Below are 20,712 nucleotides of genomic sequence, written 5' to 3'. Positions count from 1 at the left end.
CTAACAACTGTGCCAACAAGCGCCTAATAATTAGGCAGGGAAACAGCAGCGCAATTACCAAACAGCGCAATTTAAAAATAGTATGCCCAGGAATATACCGAGAACAATTAAAATCTGTCCAGCAATGCGCGATGGCAGAAAGTGCCACTACTCGCTATACTGCTGCGGGGAGTTCTGCTTGACCCCGCTGACATTCAGACGCTCTCCACCACTAGCTGGGCTTGGCACAAACTCCTTCGATTACCTGGCGGGGATTTGCCCCTTGCAGATAATCAATGGTTAGGGGAGAGGAGTTGGCCTAACGGCTAGGGTGGTCAACCTCGAATCTGGGTATCCGGGTTCGAGTCTCAGCAATGACGCTGAACATCCTGTGATTCTGGGCAAATCACTTAATCTCCCTGTGCCTAACAAAAATGAATGTGTCCTCGTGTAACGCAACTGGTGTTATGTAAAGCGCTCTGATACCCGATATCGGGTCAAGTTCGCGCTATATAAAACTCTGTAAAAAAAAGTATTATAAAAAAAATGGTTATCCCCTGCATGAGAGTCCAAACTATGTCACATCTGTGAGGCATTGCTATTGTCACGAGGTGGGAAGCTTTTAGAGAAACGGGAACATGAGTTCCAGCGCCCACTTACTGACAAAGTCTGGTATTACTGTTGCCGACAAACTAAGCTCATATCTACAAACCACAGACATAAGCTCAAACACATTGAATTCTTACAACGTGCATACACTACACCTTGCGTCTTGGCTAAAATTGACCCCTCCAGAGCCTCACATTGCCCTACATGCCATGTATAGGGGGCAGACTTCGCACACCTGACATGGACTTGCACTCGTATGGGTAATTTTTGGATTGGCGTCTTCACCCTTCTTTCCTTAAAGATAGGGACTGCTCTGGAACCTGACCCTCTTTCTGCCCTGCTGGGGTATATGTGTGATGTGCCACGGGGGGCCCATAGGTTTACTGCAATGGCGTTGCTCTTGACAAAATTGCACTGTACTGGGGAAGCCGCTGCTGGACCAGGGTTTTGAGAAAATAAAACCTGCTGGTATTAAGTCCTCAGTAACATTTACTAACAGTGTGCTGTGAAAATAACGTGCAAAAACACGGAAACATGGGGAAAATGCTTTTGCGCATGTATGCACTAATGCGTGGACTAATGCATGAAAAACTAGGCCGCATTGGCGTTCTGCTTTGGAAAAAATAAATTATAATGCCGCTTTTGCACATTAATGCTCTTGCTAGGTATATATTGTGGGATAGTGCAATGGTGGGTGATAAACAGTGAGAAATATATTTCATGAAATATATTAATGTCTGTGTTTTGTTCATTGTAGAGAAGCAAGCATCGGCCTACATCTCTGCATGCCAGTTGAGGGTAAAAAATAATACGAATAAACAAGCTGAAAATCGAGTTTAAGAGAGGAGAGAAACGGAGAGGGGTAAAGGCTGGTAACCTTCCAGGAGCATTGTATGTCTGCCAAGTAACGGAAGGACGGCTGTGATATCAGTGGAAATGCACAAACCTCTTCAGCAGAAGCGGCAGAGGCAAACAATGGAAGTGTAGGGACTTTCAACATGTTACTTGTTGGAGGAAACATGTATTCATGAGACGTGGCTAACGTAATGCGAAAAGTGTAAAACAAAGAATGCTGTGAAAACATGGACGTAACTATGGTGGTGTGATAGAACACCCCCTAAACTGACCAATGAGAGACTGAGCTTCTAAAAATGTTGCAACAATCGTTGGATGGATATGTAGGTTTCTAGGGTATAACTGGGGTGCCTGGGGGTGGAGTCAAAGGTTCGGGAGAGAGAGAGAGCACGCCTTGGGAGAAGCTAGATAGAGGGAGATCGTCGCTGCCAGTCGGTTTGCTGTATCCAGATAGAGGCCTACCTGTTTCCTGTTCCTGTCCTGAAACTATTATCCTGTCTTTCCCTTTGTTCCCTGAAACCTTCTCGAGGGACCCCCGCTATCCATGTGACCAGGGGGTAGATTTCTCTGAATTCTTGGGTTAGAATAGCTAAATGTTTCGTATTTTTCATAATCATTTGCAAATGTATTTTGTCTCTCCCTGTGATTGATACTTTGTTTGCCTTGTAAACTGTACATGCGGAGCATTTTACCTTCACATTATTGTGTGATAAACATTGTTAACCTTACATTGAGTTTGTGATTATTTAGTAGTATAGATAGATAGATAGATAGATAGATAGATAGATAGATAGATAGATAGATAGATAGATAGATAGTACTAATTATTGCCATCAACTTCTCAACTTTAGGTCCATCGACCAGAAGAAAAAGAGTTGATATACAGTTTCAGTTATGTATGTAGTGTGTTAGATACGAGCCTGTATTAGGAACAACTGATTGTTTTTATATAAACTTGAAACAGCGCAACAGGGATTCCTTGTTGGGTGAATGAGTATGGGCCTGTGTTTGTGTTATTAATGATTATCGATCCCTAATTGGCGCTGGATCAGTATTTAGTAGTAGAGGATGGTTAATTATTGATTAGTTTGGTAATAATTATCGATTATTGATTATTTGGTTCCTAACATGAAAAGTTTGTGTTTTGTTCTATGTTGTCTAGAAGTACCTGAGATCCCGGGATAATGTTATTTTAGCCTGAAGAGGCAGAAAAATAGTGTGGAAAAGGTATCACACTGCAGAAGTACTTTGTCTGTTGTAATGATACTAAACGGCAAAAGACTGTTGGTGTTATATTAGGGACTATTCGTTTGAGAGTAGAGTTTGCTTGAAATAGTGAAGGGTCCACTTCTGAAACTCTGGCCTTACATCCCCAAAGGAGTACCAAGATCTCTTTCCACAAGAAAGTCCTCTTCCGAAATGTTGGCTAGTATCCCCAGAGGAGTACCAAGTCCACCTGTAGATTGTTTGTGTGTAGAATAACGCTGGTCGTTATTTTACTAGAAGTGGAACAATTTCTCTCCGAAAGGAAAGACTATCTTTTTATTTTGTGGAACAGACAAGGTAGCATTGTTTCGCGTTGTTTTCTAACAAATATTAGTTGAGAAAAACTTAGAAATACATTGCTGTATTATTTTGTAAAGGGAGGGTCAGTAGTAGGAGTAATACTGACGTCGTGATTGGTTGGTTGCTGTGAGCCGTGCTGGTATTGGTCGAGGTACTGATTACGTAGTGAGCGCTTATTGGTCAGTTGGTCATGTTGGTATTTGACGAGCGCTAGCAAATAGAATAAGCAGAAGTACAAAGAATTTGTTGTTTGTTTACTGAAATATATATTCTAGCATGAAGAGTCAGAAAAATGAAGATGATAAATAAGATAGAGTTTCTTTAAAAAGGATAAACCAATAGTTACTAGAGAGGGAATTCCTATTCCACCTCCAAGAACGTCTGCTTCTTTTATGATGTTGGAACGTGGTTACCATATGTGTACTTGGTTAGAGAATTGGGTGAGATACACAGAAGGTGAAGGTGTCTTAGCATTCCCATAGCACAGTACATTTAATGTAAGGATTCTACAGAATTTGAGAGGATGAACTCTCTAGAACCAAAACCTAGACCTACTCAGTATGAAGCGCTTGAGGAATGGGAACATGAGGCGTACGAATGAGCGAAATATAGGGGTGGAAAAAGATACAGAAGTATAATATCTAGATATCCTTTTGTAAAACGGGATGATAAAATGAAAATATGGAGGAGAACTGTGCTAGTGGATGGTTTGTACCCAGTTTTAGTTGCTGAGGAATTGACTGGAGGCAAACGTAAAGAGAAAAAGAAAAATGTAAAGACGTCAGGATTAAACATTGACCCGAGTGAATCTGATGACGAGTTGTTAGATGACATCTTGACTAAAAGACCTCCACCATATCAGGAAGACTTATGTGAAACAGTTCCAAATGCACCAGTAATGGGAACACCACTAATTCTACAGGTTCCACAAGTCCCGGTAGTTACTAGAGTAGCACAAGAGAGTGAAATGGACATGTTGAATACGGCGAGAGAGGAGTTGACTCAGAAGATTAATCAGTTTGATTTGATTTTGAATCTGAATGTGGAAGCATTAATAGTGCTGGAGACAATTGGTCCCATAGTTCCATTGTTTGGAGAAAATCAGAATATATCAACAGTACGTGCGTTGACAGCCCCAGGGAAAAGTATAAGGAATAAGGTAGTAACCGTAGATGAACAGGCTGGACAAGCTGAAACAAGTACTTCATTCATTGATCTTCCAGTTTGTGAAATGATAACTGAAACCCCTAGGAGAAGTGTGCAAATGGCTTCAAGTAGAATAGTGCAGAGTGTCACTCCAGTGTCTTGGGGTTCAATAGGTCCTTTGCCAGATGAGTTGGATGACTGGATAAGGGGTATGGAAAAGTGAAAACCTCAACCACAGAGTATAGATGTGAGTAAAGTGAGAGTGGATCTGGGAGAAATGATTATTAGTACAATAATTCCAGACAGATTGAGTAGTTACCTAGATGAAGAGTTGTTATTCTTGTGCAAAAAATTTATTTGGAGAGCAAGAAATCTTCATGAGAAACTGACGGAGGTTGCTAATGAATATGGAGTAGACATAGAGAAGTCAAGGGTGTTACAGAAAACGTATAGACTGGATTTTACTGAAAAGGATTTGGAGAGTTTGAATGCATCTGTCAAAAGATTGTAAATTAAAGAATTGATGAGTATCTTGAATAAGTGAGGAGATGTAGAACGGTGGAAAGGTAGATAGGCAAAAAAGAAAGAAGAAATGATTGCCAATAAAAATGCGTCTTTATTTCCATTAAGAGAGACAGGTGTCCAATGAGAGAAGTTCCAGGTGGTGGATATGTTCATGTTGCTTGGTAGAGACAGAATATATTATCCTTTACTAAAGACTTTCCTAGATTGAGGAAAAAGCCAGTTGGATGGTACAAACAAGTAGAAAGGTTTATGAAAGTTTCAAAGGTTTTGTTGAAGGATCTAGACGATTTGTTTGAGATTGTCGTTCCAGCTGATTTGTCGACTGAGTGTAAAATAACTGTTGATTGGCCTAAAAAGAATATCCTAGAGATGCAAAAACAGGTGCACCTTCATATGAGGTGATGAGAAAATATAACCGAGTAATTACTTGAAGAGTAAAATATCCCCAAAAGAAATGGATTGGGTTAAAATGGACAGGACAACACAATAACCTAAGGAGTCAGTACATGCTTACTATGAAAGGTTGTTACAAGTGTTCAAACAGTACAGTGGGTTTGATAATATCGGAGATAAAGATATGGGACATTTTGTGTATCGTTTTGTGTTTGGATTAAAACCAGAAATTAGTAACATGATTCACAACATTTGATTTGTTGGCAGAGTAAAACAGTTGATGAGATACTGAGGTATGCAAAATATTGTAGTGATGAAATTGAGTCAAGACACAAGAAGCTAAAAGAGAAAATTATGTGGGCACAGGTGAAGGTGGCAGAACAGAAGGATGGTGATAATAGTGGTTCTCAAACAGATTATCAGATGAAAGGTCAGAATCAAACTGGTCAAGTAACTAGTGGTGGCAGAGGTAGAGGTAAATTGAGTAGAGATGGAATGAAAACGGAAATATCCTTCTCATGTGTGCGGACAATTTGGATATTGGAAAAACAAGTGTATATCTTTACCGAAAAATAATTTAAATCCACAGATGCAGAATGGGGTGGTTGTTAATCAACAACAGCAACAGCTGTGTAGTTACTCCACAGTTACAGGTGCCACAAGCTCCTATACCAAATAATGTGAATGCTCAAGTGCAGAGATATAATGTGAACACTGGATTTCACGCAGGTGAACAAGCTGATAAGAATCAAAATGTGCAAATGGTTTCGCAATACTAATAATGAGAGGGATTCAGACTCATCTCAATGACGGTGCCTGTGGGGGAGGAAGAGTGCGTGCTTGGCGCATCTCTAGAGGTAGATCAGTCAGGTCCATTCGTTGATGGAAAAGTGGAAGGTAATGATATTACATTCCTAGTGGACACTGTGAGAGCAGCAGAAATTCCAAACCTACCCCTCTCGGGATAAACTATTCAAGTTGTAGGAGTCTCAAATAAGTATATTAAAACTCCAATCACAAAGCCAATAGAAGTTCATATTGGAAGATTCAGAGACATGCATCGGTTCATGGTACCTGATACGAGTCCGGTGAACCTTTCAGGGAGAGATTTGCTATGCAAAATGAATTGCACCATCTATTGTACACCAAATGGTATTGCTTTCCAAACACCAGATGAGGATGTTGTGTTTAAAATTATGTTAGCAAAGCAAGGGACAGAAGTGGATGAGTTGTTTTCACTTCTCACTGAAGATTTGCCTGCAGAGTTGAGAAATACAGTAAGGTCTGATTTAGGGGATTTTACAGGAAAAGAGATTGGTCTGATGAAAGGTGTGGATCCTATTCAGGTTACAGTGAAACCGGGTGCAACCTATCTGAACACACCTCAGTACAAGGTGAGTCCTGAAATAACAGCAGGAGTTATTCCTGTAATTGATCAAATGATTGAACAGGGTATTTTAAGAGAAATACTAAGCAGTCCTTGTAATTTGCCTATTATGGGAATTAAAAAGCCAAGTGGAAAATATAGAATAGTACACGATTTACTGAAACTCAATATGATTGTGGTAGCCTGTTGTCCAATAGTGCCAAATCCAGCCGTGATTCTTTATCAAATCCCCTGTGATGCAGAATGGTAAACAGTAATTGATCTGTGTCAAGCATTTTTCTCGATTCCTTTACTTCCGGACAGCCAGTATTTATTTGCTTTCCGGTTCGGAGACCGTGTTTTGGCATGGTGCTGAGTTCCTCAAGGCTACACAGAGACCTTGGATTTTTAATCAGATTTTGAAGAAGTGTTTGGAGACTTTGGTCATGCCAAAAAAATCAGTTTTGGTTCAGTACATTGATGACCTACTGGTGGCATCAAAAACATGAGAGGCATGTGTGACAGATACAATTGCCTTACTGAACCATTTGGCAGAAGGTGGGCACAAAGTGTCACCAGCAAAATTACAATTTTGTAAACAGGAGGTCCAATATTTGGGACACAAAATAGAGAAGGGAGTCAGGAAGGTTATGCCGGAACGGATCAGTGTGATTCAGCAAATGAGCCCTCCTAAGACTCAGAAGGAAGATGGAATGTTTTTGGGAATGGTTGGATACTGCAGACAGTGGATCCGTGGCTTTTCACTGATTGCAAAACCTCTACAGAGGTTGACATACAAAGATGTGACTGATCCAATTGAGTTGGACGATGAAAGCATGAAAGCTTTTATTGAGTTAAAAGACCTTCTCTGCCGCGCTCCTGCATTAGGAATGCCAGATTACACAAAGGATTTTGCGTTATATTGTTGCGAGAGAGATGGGTGTGCACTTTCAGTTCTGACTCAAAGACCTGGAATGGCACGACGTCCGGTGGCCTATTTTTCTGCTACTTTGGATTCAGTGGCTGCAAGGTTACCAGGCTGTTTGAAGGCAGTGGCTGCTACTTGTGTGAGTCTGGAACAGAGTGAAGCGATTGTGATAGGACATCCAGTCAAAGTATATTTACCACATTCTGTTGAGATTCTATTAACAAGAACTCAAACGCAGCACATGACCTTCAGTTGGCTGACTAGGTATGAAAGAGTAAAATTGGGTACTGAGAATGTGACTGGGGTGAGATGCACAACAATAATCCCGGCAACCTTGTTACCTAGTCCATTTTGTGAAGAAGTAAAAGATGAAGCAGATCATGATTGTTTGGATGTGACAGAATTGTGCACGGAACCAAGACCAAACATTAAGTACACCCCGCTAGAGGAATCAGATAGTGTGATGTTTGTTGATGGATCTTGTCTGAGAAATGAAAAGGGTGTATTGAATTGTGCCTATGCAGTATGCACAGTGGCTGGGGTTCTAGAAGCATCCTGTCTTAAAGGGGTAAATTCTGCACAAATTGCTGAATTAATAGCTCTGATTAGAGCATGTAAAATTGGCAAAAATCTGAGAGTAACCAGATTTACTGACAGTCAATATGGTTTTGAGGTGGTTCACGATTTTGGACAGTTATGGGTGCAACAGGGATTTCTGACTTTCTCAGGTCCCCGGGATCAGGAATGGTGAAAATGTGAAAGATTTATTGGTTGCTTTGCAATTGCCCAAGAAGATTGCGGTGGTCAAATGTTCAGCTCATAAGTCAGGAAATGATTATGTGACGAACGGTAACAGATACACTGATCAAGCAGCGCGTTTCTGTGCACAAAATTCAATTGCAATCAACAGAGGGTTGGAGTTGAAGGAAGAAGCAGGTGATGAGGAAAAAGAAATATGGACAAAATCAGGCTACAAAAAGAGAGCAGAAGATGAAGTGTGGGTGTACACAGATAAAAGACCAGTTATGCCAGATTCTTTACTTTCTCAAACGGCAAGGGTGTACCATGCACATGTTGGAAGAGATGCAATGATCAGACTATTCAAGCAGTCATGGTACAACCCAAAATCCAGGGTTATTGCAGAGAGTCTATGCCAAAGATGTGCTATATGTCAGCAGCAAAATCCAGGCAGAATGATTGTTGTTAGTTGGGGACGAATTGGAAAGGCAGCAGGAGCGTTCACAAAGCTCCAACTTGATTAGGGGATCCCATTTTAACAATGAGATAATTTGGATGATTTGTGCAGCATTACAAATTGAGCAAAAGCTGAATTGTGCCTATCGACCAGAAGCATCTGGTGTGGTCGAGAAAATTAATGGCACTATAAAATCTAGAATGGGATAAGTGTGTGCATCTACAACACTGAAATGGCCTGACGCATTACCCCTGGTATTGATGAGTCTTAGAAGCATTCCTAATAAAAAGACTGTATTGAGTCCTCATGAAGTTCTGATGGGGAGAGCAATGAGACAAGCGATTGTACCAGCAAACAAACTGATGAATATTTCTGTTGATCTAGTGCATTGTTATTGCAAAGGATTGGCTGATCTGGTGCGTTCTGTGTCTCATCAGGTTGGAGAAATTGCAACCACAACACAGCCGGATCAAGCACATGATCTGAATCCAGGAGAGTGGATTCTTGTCAAGAAACACGTGAGGAAGTAATGTCTAGAACCCAGATAGCATGGACCATAACAGATTATACTAGTGACAACGACAGCAGTGAAGTGTGGTGGCTTGCAAATTGGATTCGCGAAAGTCATACGAGGTGTGGAAATATGGATTTTTCTGGTCAGTTATGTCCCCTATCTTGGACCCCAATGGTTCTATGTGCATGTTACAAGTACATGTATGATCCCTCCAGTTCCAGTTATGAAGACGCAAATACATGTGCGTCCACCGTTAACATGTCCTCTTTCAGATCCGCCATGAATGGGCCGGATATTCCATTCCTAAGTACGAAAGGCCACCGCCTTTATATGGTTCACTTATGCCATTTTACAGTCCAGACAAGTAGGCCCTGATTCTGCCATCAAGCTTTTCTTGCTTTCTGTCTCTGAAGCTCCAGTCCGAGCCTGCATCTGTGACCATGAACTTTGTCTCATCCTCTGCGCGGCTCACGATGCCTGACATCAGCTTGCTGCCTGCCAAGAACTGTATTTCACCTTCGGAAATTATCTGCTCCACTCCCTGCCCAATGCATTCCTGTCTAGTAGCTTAAGTAAACATTCTGCCAGCTACCGAGCAAAGGCCCGGCTTCTCTATCTTTATGCAAGTAATTCATAGCACTGTTACCATGGAAGATTCCTGCCCTCGCATCTAGTGTAGACACTTAGACGCTTGTACACGCACTAACAGTCAGTATAGTCAGTATAGAATAAGATTCTACCCCAAGAAGGCCTCTCTTTTGGATAACATAGTTCTTTAAACATAGGATGTTAGATATGATTTGGGATTAGGTTGACTTGACCCTCCAGACATTTGTCGCCACATGTAGAGCTAAATGTCAAGTCCCCTTCACCCCCTAGCTGCACGTCAATCACACGTCATGCTGCTGCGCGCGCATTTCTGCCAAGTATTTCTGCTGACATTACGAAATTCTTTCATGTAACCACCCTCTTATGACATCACATCTGATGACGTTCTTTAAACACACCCAGTTACGCCTATCTTTGCCACGTATGAATATATTATCTCCACTATCAATTGTTACGCCTCTTGTACTTGCTTCACTGTAATGCTTATTGTATAAAAGTAATTGATTGTCAATAATGTATGTACTTCACTTCCTGAACCTTCGTGGTGATGGAACCTGGAGCAACCGATTATAATCGACCATTGGAATAAAGCCCATTCCGAACCTCTAATACCACGGATTCTGCCTCTTATTTACTGAGCTATTTTATTATGTTTCTGTATCAAATTAAGTCCCGGTAATTAAATTATTTACCACATGAATGGCGCCCGAACAGGGACACTTTCTCATCTCACGCGCCGGCGGTGCGTTGCAGGCCCGGTCTCCTGCCACAGCTGGACGGACAACAACGCGTACCAGCAGGATTTCCTGTATCTCCCTCCGGTCAAGCGGGGGCGACTGAGGCTGCGATCAACACCCAGACGAGGCGGTGAGAAGTGCGAAGTATCCCGACCAGAGCCTAGCTGAGAGAACAAGATCCGAGGTATACAGAGGCCCACCAGTTTCCGAAGTCCCAAGTCAAGTCCGGTTTCCGAAATGTTCAAGTCGAGTCCAGTCCGGTTCAAGTTCAGTTCAGATCCGTTCCGAGGCCTTCCGTTCCGAGCTACCCGGTGAGTACCATTACTGGGGAGGCGTTCTGACGTGCACATAGGTTGTGCCGGTCAAGACGGGTTTGGGTACACAAATCCGGTCTGCACTGTTTCAGCAGTGTATCTGTACTGTTTAGCAGTATATCTAGTATGTCTAGTATATAAATTCAGAATAATTCAGTTAAATGCCGAGTATTATGTTTAGTGATTAAGTTTTTCTTAGATCATCGTCATCATCATCGTTGCTCATGTAAATGTTAAATGTTAAATGTATTGATACGTCCTGCATATTGTGGTATGAATGACTGTTCATTATTGTGTTTTATTGTATTAAGTTTGTTCAAAACCAAGTATCAGACCAGTTCTCAATATGCCGCTCTTTTCGAAACTAAGACAGATCACAACTAGAAAAGGGGTACTCGAAGAAGCTGTTCCCATTCCTCCTAGGGACACTCCAGGGTACTTCATGTATCATAAACATGGCCTAGACGCTATATTATTTCTCGATTTATGGGTAGACTACACTAAGGAACTACCAGAAAGTCAGAGGTGGCCCGCAACTGGGACCTGGGATGCAGAGTGCATCGTGAAAGTAGAGGAAGAATTATGGAAAAAGAAAGCTAGACAATCACAGAAAGATGCCATTGAATTATGGCGTAAAGAATCGCATAGACGAACAGAAAAAGCACGTAGACAGGAAGAGAAGAGTAAAGAGAATTCAAATAAAGTTCAAGAAAATCTATTAATTGAAGAAGGTACACGAGTGAAATCAGAACAAGTAGACAGACAAAGACATGCCCTTATGAAGGGTATGTATCCCCTTCTGGCCGAGGGATTACCTAAGGCTACTGCGGGGATACCAAAAGACTTGCCACCCCCATTATTTCCAATAAAGGTACATCCTAAGGGGCATCCTAGAACGGCAGAAGATGTTTTTCTTTCCTCATATTTAGATGACGCAGCTCCCGAGTATGCTAACCCCGCCCCACATAGACCGTTGGCCGGGGAGGTTCAACGCCAAGATCCTGTACCTGTACCCTTACAGCATCAAGTTCTGACACAAGTTCCGGCAAGCACATCTGTTTCCACATCTGTTCCTACACAAACTTCTATAGCTGTGTCGTCCACACCTATAGTTGCTGTATCGCGTTCTACGAATCCTTTCACGCCCGATACTCCAGACGGGGCTACCGGAGGTGCTACCAATATTTTTTCCACGCCACCCAGAATAAATAAACTTACCTTTCAAGAGTCAGCACATCCACGCACCCCCAAACTCATAAATGCCCGCACGCTTAAGGAACTTCTAATAGATTGTAGATATGACCCTGTGCCCGGCAAAGAGGACGAAATGATCCTGGCATCATTACGTATCAGACGAGCCGCGGTATATTTAGGGAAGTTACCAGGAATGACTATGCATCTAGATAATATATATCATTATGTCCAAACAGGGCGAGACTCTGAATGTATTAACAGAGCTATGGAATACCAGAAAGTGGAGATACAAGGGGAACTGTTACGTTTCCTCATAAATTGTGTGATCAGAAATCAAGACCGACCGGGGGTAGACCCGGAAATGATGCAAACCCTTACCAGATGGAGCCAGAATATATCAGAAGGGAGACATGATAGGCAAAAATGTATAATAGCCATGTGCAGAAAGATCCGTAAAGAAATAGAACGCCTACACGAAGAAAGATTAACGGTAGACCAGTTTGAACAAAACGAGGAGGAAGAAGGATCAGGACCGTCCATAGGACAGTCAGAAACCATAGCCTATGTAGGTAGAGGAAGATCTTGTAATAGTACTAGATATTTTACTGACCCGATACGTCCGATATGTCCAGATAATAACAGGAATTTCCAAACACCTATAATAAATATGAGATCCCCCGAGCATTCGTTCCAAGCCGCTGACAAATTACTGCGAGAACGAAGGGGTTACCATTTTCTCGATTCTATGGATGAACAAGAATTAGCCAGGTCAGCCGTTCATTGGATTGACAGTCCCGGAAAATATGGTGATGATACAGTAGCACACACATTTTTGAACCTCACCCCAGATGAACAGCGTTTAGCTGGGATTTATATGATTCAACAACTTCTTATACTATATAAAAACCAACATTCAGATCCTGGTCCCTTACCTGATATATTGACTGAATTACTCACGAATAGATGGAGAGGTTCAGGTACTAAGTTAATTAAGGAAATACTAGAATCTAGAAAGCAGTACATTCTTTTTGTATGTCCAGAACATGTTTCATTGCCCATCAAGGAAAGACCGATGTATTACATGGACAGACAGAATCCCTTACGAGAAGTACACCCAATAAAGGGCGAGGACAATCAGTTTAAACGTGTATATGTATATACGCCCATATCGAAAATAGAATTGTTAGAAATGAAGAAAGTGGTACCCAGTCATGACAAAGACCCAGCGGGTTTCCACCGAGAAATTAAAGATATGTTACTCATGGGAGAGTATACCTATCCCGACATTATGACAATATTAAAGGTATTAATGCCTGCTGGCATTTATGAAAAACTCAAGGAAAAAGAGTGGGAGGTAGGAGACCAAAAGATAGAGTGGACAGCATTAGAAAATGAAGAAAAGGCCCGAGGTCCAGGTTCGGGGCTTGGGGACAAAACTAAAGCACTGCCAGGTTTACTAGTACAGGTACTGCCACGTCTATTAACTACGAAAAAGGAAGACTGGGGTGCAATCTCAGCCTGTAAACAAAAGCAAGATGAAGACACTAGTGATTTCTATGCCCGATTCGAAAAATGTTTTGGTATAAATAGTGGTATAAAAGCAAGTAGCGAGTCATACCCACATCTGTTTGTGACAAAATTAGTTGAAAATTCTTTGCCCCAAGTGAAGAATAGAGTATTAAAATTCGAGAGTACATGGCAAGGTAATACCCCATCACAAATGTTACAAATGTTACAGTACCATTACAATAGGATTAGAGAGGAACAAGAACATGAACAAAGACGCATGAAAGATACAAAGATGAAAATGCTAGTCTCTCAGACAGTTCCAGCTGAAGGACATAAAAAGGGTACGACACATTCCGGTGATTCAACAGGACCTGTAAAAGGGACATGCAATTACTGTAAAAGGCCAGGTCATTACGTACACGATTGTCCAGTTTTAAAACATAATATCGCTATAGGTAATACAAAAGAAAGACCACGGCCACCCAGACAGGATCAGAATGAACAAGGAGCACCGCAGCATGCACAGGCCATGCCAGCTCCACAACAGTCTATACAGTTTGTGCCAGCCGCACCAGCGTTGCCAGCTGCTGCCACACAAACCACGACACGACAGCTGTACCAGACCGCACAGTATGACTATCCTGATTATCAACGATACGCATGAACCAGCCTAGAGAGGGAAGTTGACTTACCCCTTATCGAGGTCCCTGTAGACCAAGAAGGACCTTATGTACATAGTGAATTATTAGGCCAAGATAGAAAATTTTTACTCGATACAGGGGCAAGTCGAACAACCATAAAACGTAGTGAAGTTCCAGGGGCACCCCTCTCAGGCTCACAGAATATTTCCCTTGGTTTTTCAGGAAAACCTATTGTTAATGAAGTATCGCAGCCTCTTCCACTTACAATAGGACCCTTGACCAGAACTACAGATTTATTGCTTACTAAATCATGTCCAGAAAACTTGTTAGGAATAAAAACACTGAAAGCTCTAGGAGCTATAATATGTTGTTCTCCGGAAGGAGTAAGATTGTTTTTACGTGATTTCAAAGGTCATTATGTGTCTCGAGATATGGATTCCCGACTGCAGACTTTACCCACACATCTATGGGCACAAGGCCCTACAGATGTTGGTTGCATGAACATTACACCCTATCGAGTCACACTAAAGGCAGGAGTGGTACTACCACGAATGCGACAATACAAGTTACCCCCAGATGCTGTAATGGCTTTACTGCAAATCATTGACGAACTTATCGGCCAAGGAGTGGTTGTGGAGACCGACTCCAATGTATGTAATTCACCGATAATTCCGATTCTTAAACGAACTGATCCAAAGGCTCCCCCAGTATATCGATTGGTAATTGATCTGCGCGAATTAAATAAATGTATTGTACCACAATACCCCGTAGTTCCAGACATCTCTTCATTACTGACAGCTATTGATTCCGAAGCAACATTCTTTACTGTAATTGATCTCAAGAATGCCTTTTTCAGCGTCCCAATAGATCCGGAAAGCCAATATTTGTTCGGATTTAGTTTAAATGGACGTAGCTTTAAATTCACACGCGCACCTCAAGGATTTACAGAAAGCCCCAGCATCTATAGCCAAGCACTGAAACGAGAACTCGACAGCATCTACATGCCAGTTAACACTGCTTTGCTTCAATATGTCGATGATCTGCTGATCACCGCCCGAAGCGAACCTGAATGTGAAAAAGCATCACTGACGGTTTTACAATTTCTAGCCGAAAAGGGGCACAAGGTGTCCCCTTCTAAGCTGCAATTCTGTGTCCAGCGAGTTATTTACCTTGGTCACTCGCTGTCCAAGGAGGGAAGGCAGCTTACACCAGATCGTATTCAGTTAATAGCTAATATGCCAATACCCAGGACACAAAAGGAGGTGCGGGCTTTCATAGGCCTCACTTCATATTGTAGACAGTGGATCCCTCAGTATGCATTTCTAGCAAAACCACTCATTCAACTAACAACACAGGAGGCAGCCACATCGACTGTTCTCCCTTGGACTCAGGAACACACACTAGCTTTTGAAAGCTTAAAGAAAGCTTTATGTCAAGCACCTGTTTTAGCAACACCATGTTACAGAAAACATTTTACACTCTTTGTTACAGAACGAGAAGGTACTGCCTTGTCAGTACTCACACAGGAACAAGCAGGATCACACAAACCGTGTGCTTATTTTTCTAGTACATTAGATCCCGTAGCTCAGGCTCTGCCTGCGTGCCTGAAATCAGTGGCAGCGACAGCTTTAGCAATCAGACAAAGCGATGCCATAGTGTTAGGACATCCATTGACAGTACAAGTACCACACGCAGTAGAGGTTCTTGTGAATCGAACGCAAACACAACACTTGACTATAGCACGACTTACAGGGTATGAACTAACATTGTTTCAGCCACATATAGAAATCAGACGTTGTAACACATTGAATCCTGCCACACTTTTACCTGTAAATGGAACAGACCCATTAGCCCACGATTGTATTGATGTTATTACAATCACGACGAAACCCAGACAAGACTTGACAGATGTTCCATTGTCAGATCCAGACCTGACGTTGTATGTAGATGGTTCATGTATGAGAACAAGTACAGGAGAGTTAGTGGCCGCTTACGCAGTCACAACAGACACTGAAATTATTGAAACCAAGTGTATAAATACCTTGTCCGCTCAAGCAGCAGAGCTTGTCGCTCTGACACAGGCCTGTATTCAAGCCACAAATAAAAAAGTCAACATATACACTGATTCACGTTATGCATTCGGAGTTGTACATGACTTCGGCGTGCTGTGGCGAGAGAGAGGTTATTTAACTTCTCACGGTGCCCACATTCAGCACGGACCCCTCATTCATGCCTTATTAGATGCAATACATTTGCCCATTGCAATATCGATTATGAAATGTAAAGCTCATACGAAAATTACTGATATCATTTCTCAAGGCAATGATCTAGCTGACAGAACAGCTAAACAGACTGCTCAAACTCAAACATCCGACATGACAAAGACAATAGTCCAGACACCAACACATTGTATGATGGTTAAGGATCCCGCTCTTGATGTAATTGACATACAGACACATGCTACTCCAGACGAAATAAGGAAATGGACTGAATTAGGAGGGATCCAAACGGATCAAGGATGGATGACGAAGGAAAAATCTGTGTGGTTCCTTCCTGATTCAATGGTCCAGGTCATTATTAACACTGTCCATAGTCCAGCGCATCTAGGAGAGAAAGCTATGCTAGACAGCATTCAACATATTTGGTTCAACAAGCATTTACGAGCAGCAGCGAAACAAAAAGTTCGTACCTGCATGATATGTTGTCAGTTCAACCCAGGAAAAAGCATTCCCGTAGAGCAGGGTGGATTTCAGCCTCCTGATCACCCTTTTGAAATTCTCCAGATGGATTATATCCAGATGGAACGATGTCGAGGATTCAAATATGTTCTCGTAGTTGTCTGTGCTCTTTCCCGTTGGACGGAGGCATACCCGGTTTCAGATTACACTGCCCCGACTACTGCCAAGCAGCTAGTTCGAGAATTCTTCCCACGATACGGTTTACCACGTGCTGTCTACTCAGATAACGGCCAGCCGTTCTCATCCGAACTAATGAAACACGTTTCACTTTTGCTAGGATATCAGTGGAAGTTTCATTGTGTCCGACACCCCGAGGCAGCAGGTCTCGTGGAAGACATAATCAAACTTTAAAAATCAGACTGTCCAAAATATGCAGGGAGAAAGGTGTCGACTGGGTAGTAGCATTACCAGTTGCACTCTTTTACATGAGAATGGTAGCACACTCTCGAACAGGGCTATCCCCGTATGAGGTGATCTTCGGTAGACCACCAAATATGTGGGGGACGCCTATACCACGTAAAATAACTGATATTGACTGTAATATGCTGACAGATTATTTGGCTTCCTTGATGTCTGCACTACAATCTTGTCGTTCACAGGTAGCTGCAGCTTTTCCTAACAACACTGAAGTGAAACCCCATGACGTAATTCCGGGGGATCTCGTTTTGGTGAGAAACTTCGATCGAAAGACTCAGCTGGACCCTAGGTGGAGGTCGCCTCAGCTCGTGTTATTAACAACGAGGACAGCCGTGAAGATCGAAGGCAGGAAAGGCTGGATTCATTCAAGTCATATCAAGAAATTTTATGGACTACCATCCGATATAAAAACTACACCTTGTGTGTCTTCACCCATTGACTCAAAACTTCCTTTTGTTGAAAATAGTAATGCCGAACATTATAAACTAAAGCTCAGATCCAATCAGTCAAGCAATTTGATTGTTTAAGTCCTCTCCGAGGTGAAGCGGTTGAATTGTCTCTGACATGTATCCCTTGGACCTGAATAGAGAATACACCCGAAAAATGCTGAAACGACAGGCGTACTGTAAATTACTGCGTAGTCATTGTACAGTGACGTTATTAATTTCGTTTTTCCTTAGTCTTTTAATAATTACTGCAAGTATATTGTTGCACCTATATGATCCTATTTCTAGACATGCTTATAATATTACTGCTGAACATTCTTTTAGTGAACTACCCCCGCATGAATTGTCATACAGATTTGCGCTGCGCAATAACACTTTTATTAGTATGGTACATCATTCCCATCAGGTTAGCAATGCTACAAATTGTTGGATATGTGGCCGACTCCCTCCCTATCAGAACTATAAAGGAATTCTACCTCTTTTTCCATACCCATTCACACACAACGGCTCCTGTGGAGCATGGTTTAGTTTAATTAATTCCCAAGATTCGAACTCTGCAGTTTATCAAGACAATGGGGTATGGGGAAATCTGAACTTAGTTTTACTTAAGGTCTGCCACCCCAACAAGGAGGGACTTCCCAAAAGAACAGGAACTGATCTAGAAAATGAAGTATATGGATTAGGTAATTTTACGCTTAATCTCCTGATCTTGAATGTCGAATCCGAAGCTAATCCAAGTTTGCCCGCCATGTCAGTATTTCCAGTAAAAGGTGAATTATGTGTAAGAAAGAATGGTTCCATACATATGGGCCATAGTAGATGCACCACTGTAATAGAATTCAGTGATCAAGGCAGGTCGACATTTAGAGCTTCCCGCCATTCCTATTTTATATGTGGTCAGACGGCATATGTACGTTTGCCTCTAGATTGGGATGGTACTTGCTACATTGGATTCCTTTTGCCACCTGTTTTTCTAGCTCCTCCTGATTATCACAGAAATACTCATTTAGTACACAATAGAGAAAGGAGAGATCTCCCAATAGTCGACTACACTGAAACAGCATGGGAAAAATACACAGATTTCAATAAAGGTCTCTTTCCCTATATAGGTACCGTTACTAATAGTAAGCTGATACGTAGATTGACTAGAACCCTTGAAGCAGTAGTGAACGAAACTATTTCCGCCTTAGGCAATTTAACAGAAGAGCAGTCTGCTATGCGGATTGTTGTGCTTCAAAATCGTCTTGTCCTTGACGTCATCCTGGCCGATAGGGGCGGAGCTTGTAGGGTCATCGGATCAAGCTGTTGCATTTTCATACCAGAAAATTCGCCATCTGTATATAAAGCTATAACGCACCTTCATAAGATTGTAAGCCAGATACACCAGAATCCAGGCACCTGGACTTGGTCCGGTTGGTTTTGGAGCGTGTTATCAGCCTGGGGATGGAGAGTCCTATCCTTCCTAGGTATTGGCCTTCTCATACTATTCAGTTGCTGTTTATGCCTGCAATGTGGACCAGCGATTTGTGGTCTGTGTGCCACATCATGCATTCCACATCAAGATTTTCATTCAAGATCCCGGAAAAAGAAAGAAGAACAAATGATGCTATATGAACAGATCAATGGATTAATGAAGATTGATATCTCTTGACGGGCAAGTAGGGGACAAGGAGGGAATGTGGAAATATAGATTTTTCTGGTCAGTTATGTCCCCTATCTTGGACCCCAACGGTTCTATGTGCATGTTACAAGTACATGTATGATCCCTCCAGTTCCAGTTATGAAGACGCAAATACATGTGCGTCCACCGTTAACATGTCCTCTTTCAGATCCGCCATGAATGGGCCGGATATTCCATTCCTAAGTACGAAAGGCCACCGCCTTTATATGGTTCACTTATGCCATTTTACAGTCCAGACAAGTAGGCCCTGATTCTGCCATCAAGCTTTTCTTGCTTTCTGTCTCTGAAGCTCCAGTCCGAGCCTGCATCTGTGACCATGAACTTTGTCTCATCCTCTGCGCGGCTCACGATGCCTGACATCAGCTTGCTGCCTGCCAAGAACTGTATTTCACCTTCGGAAATTATCTGCTCCACTCCCTGCCCAATGCATTCCTGTCTAGTAGCTTAAGTAAACATTCTGCCAGCTACCGAGCAAAGGCCCGGCTTCTCTATCTTTATGCAAGTAATTCATAGCACTGTTACCATGGAAGATTCCTGCCCTCGCATCTAGTGTAGACACTTAGACGCTTGTACACGCACTAACAGTCAGTATAGTCAGTATAGAATAAGATTCTACCCCAAGAAGGCCTCTCTTTTGGATAACATAGTTCTTTAAACATAGGATGTTAGATATGATTTGGGATTAGGTTGACTTGACCCTCCAGACATTTGTCGCCACATGTAGAGCTAAATGTCAAGTCCCCTTCACCCCCTAGCTGCACGTCAATCACACGTCATGCTGCTGCGCGCGCATTTCTGCCAAGTATTTCTGCTGACATTACGAAATTCTTTCATGTAACCACCCTCTTATGACATCACATCTGATGACGTTCTTTAAACACACCCAGTTACGCCTATCTTTGCCACGTATGAATATATTATCTCCACTATCAATTGTTACGCCTCTTGTACTTGCTTCACTGTAATGCTTATTGTATAAAAGTAATTGATTGTCAATAATGTATGTACTTCACTTCCTGAACCTTCGTGGTGATGGAACCTGGAGCAACCGATTATAATCGACCATTGGAATAAAGCCCATTCCGAACCTCTAATACCACGGATTCTGCCTCTTATTTACTGAGCTATTTTATTATGTTTCTGTATCAAATTAAGTCCCGGTAATTAAATTATTTACCATTTTAACAATGAGATAATTTGGATGATTTGTGCAGCATTACAAATTGAGCAAAAGCTGAATTGTGCCTATCGACCAGAAGCATCTGGTGTGGTCGAGAAAATTAATGGCACTATAAAATCTAGAATGGGATAAGTGTGTGCATCTACAACACTGAAATGGCCTGACGCATT

This window comes from Triturus cristatus, chromosome 3_1, assembly GCF_964204655.1.
Source record: "Triturus cristatus chromosome 3_1, aTriCri1.1, whole genome shotgun sequence".
Classification (NCBI taxonomy): Eukaryota; Metazoa; Chordata; class Amphibia; order Caudata; family Salamandridae; genus Triturus; species Triturus cristatus.
This window is presented reverse-complemented; position numbering follows the sequence as displayed.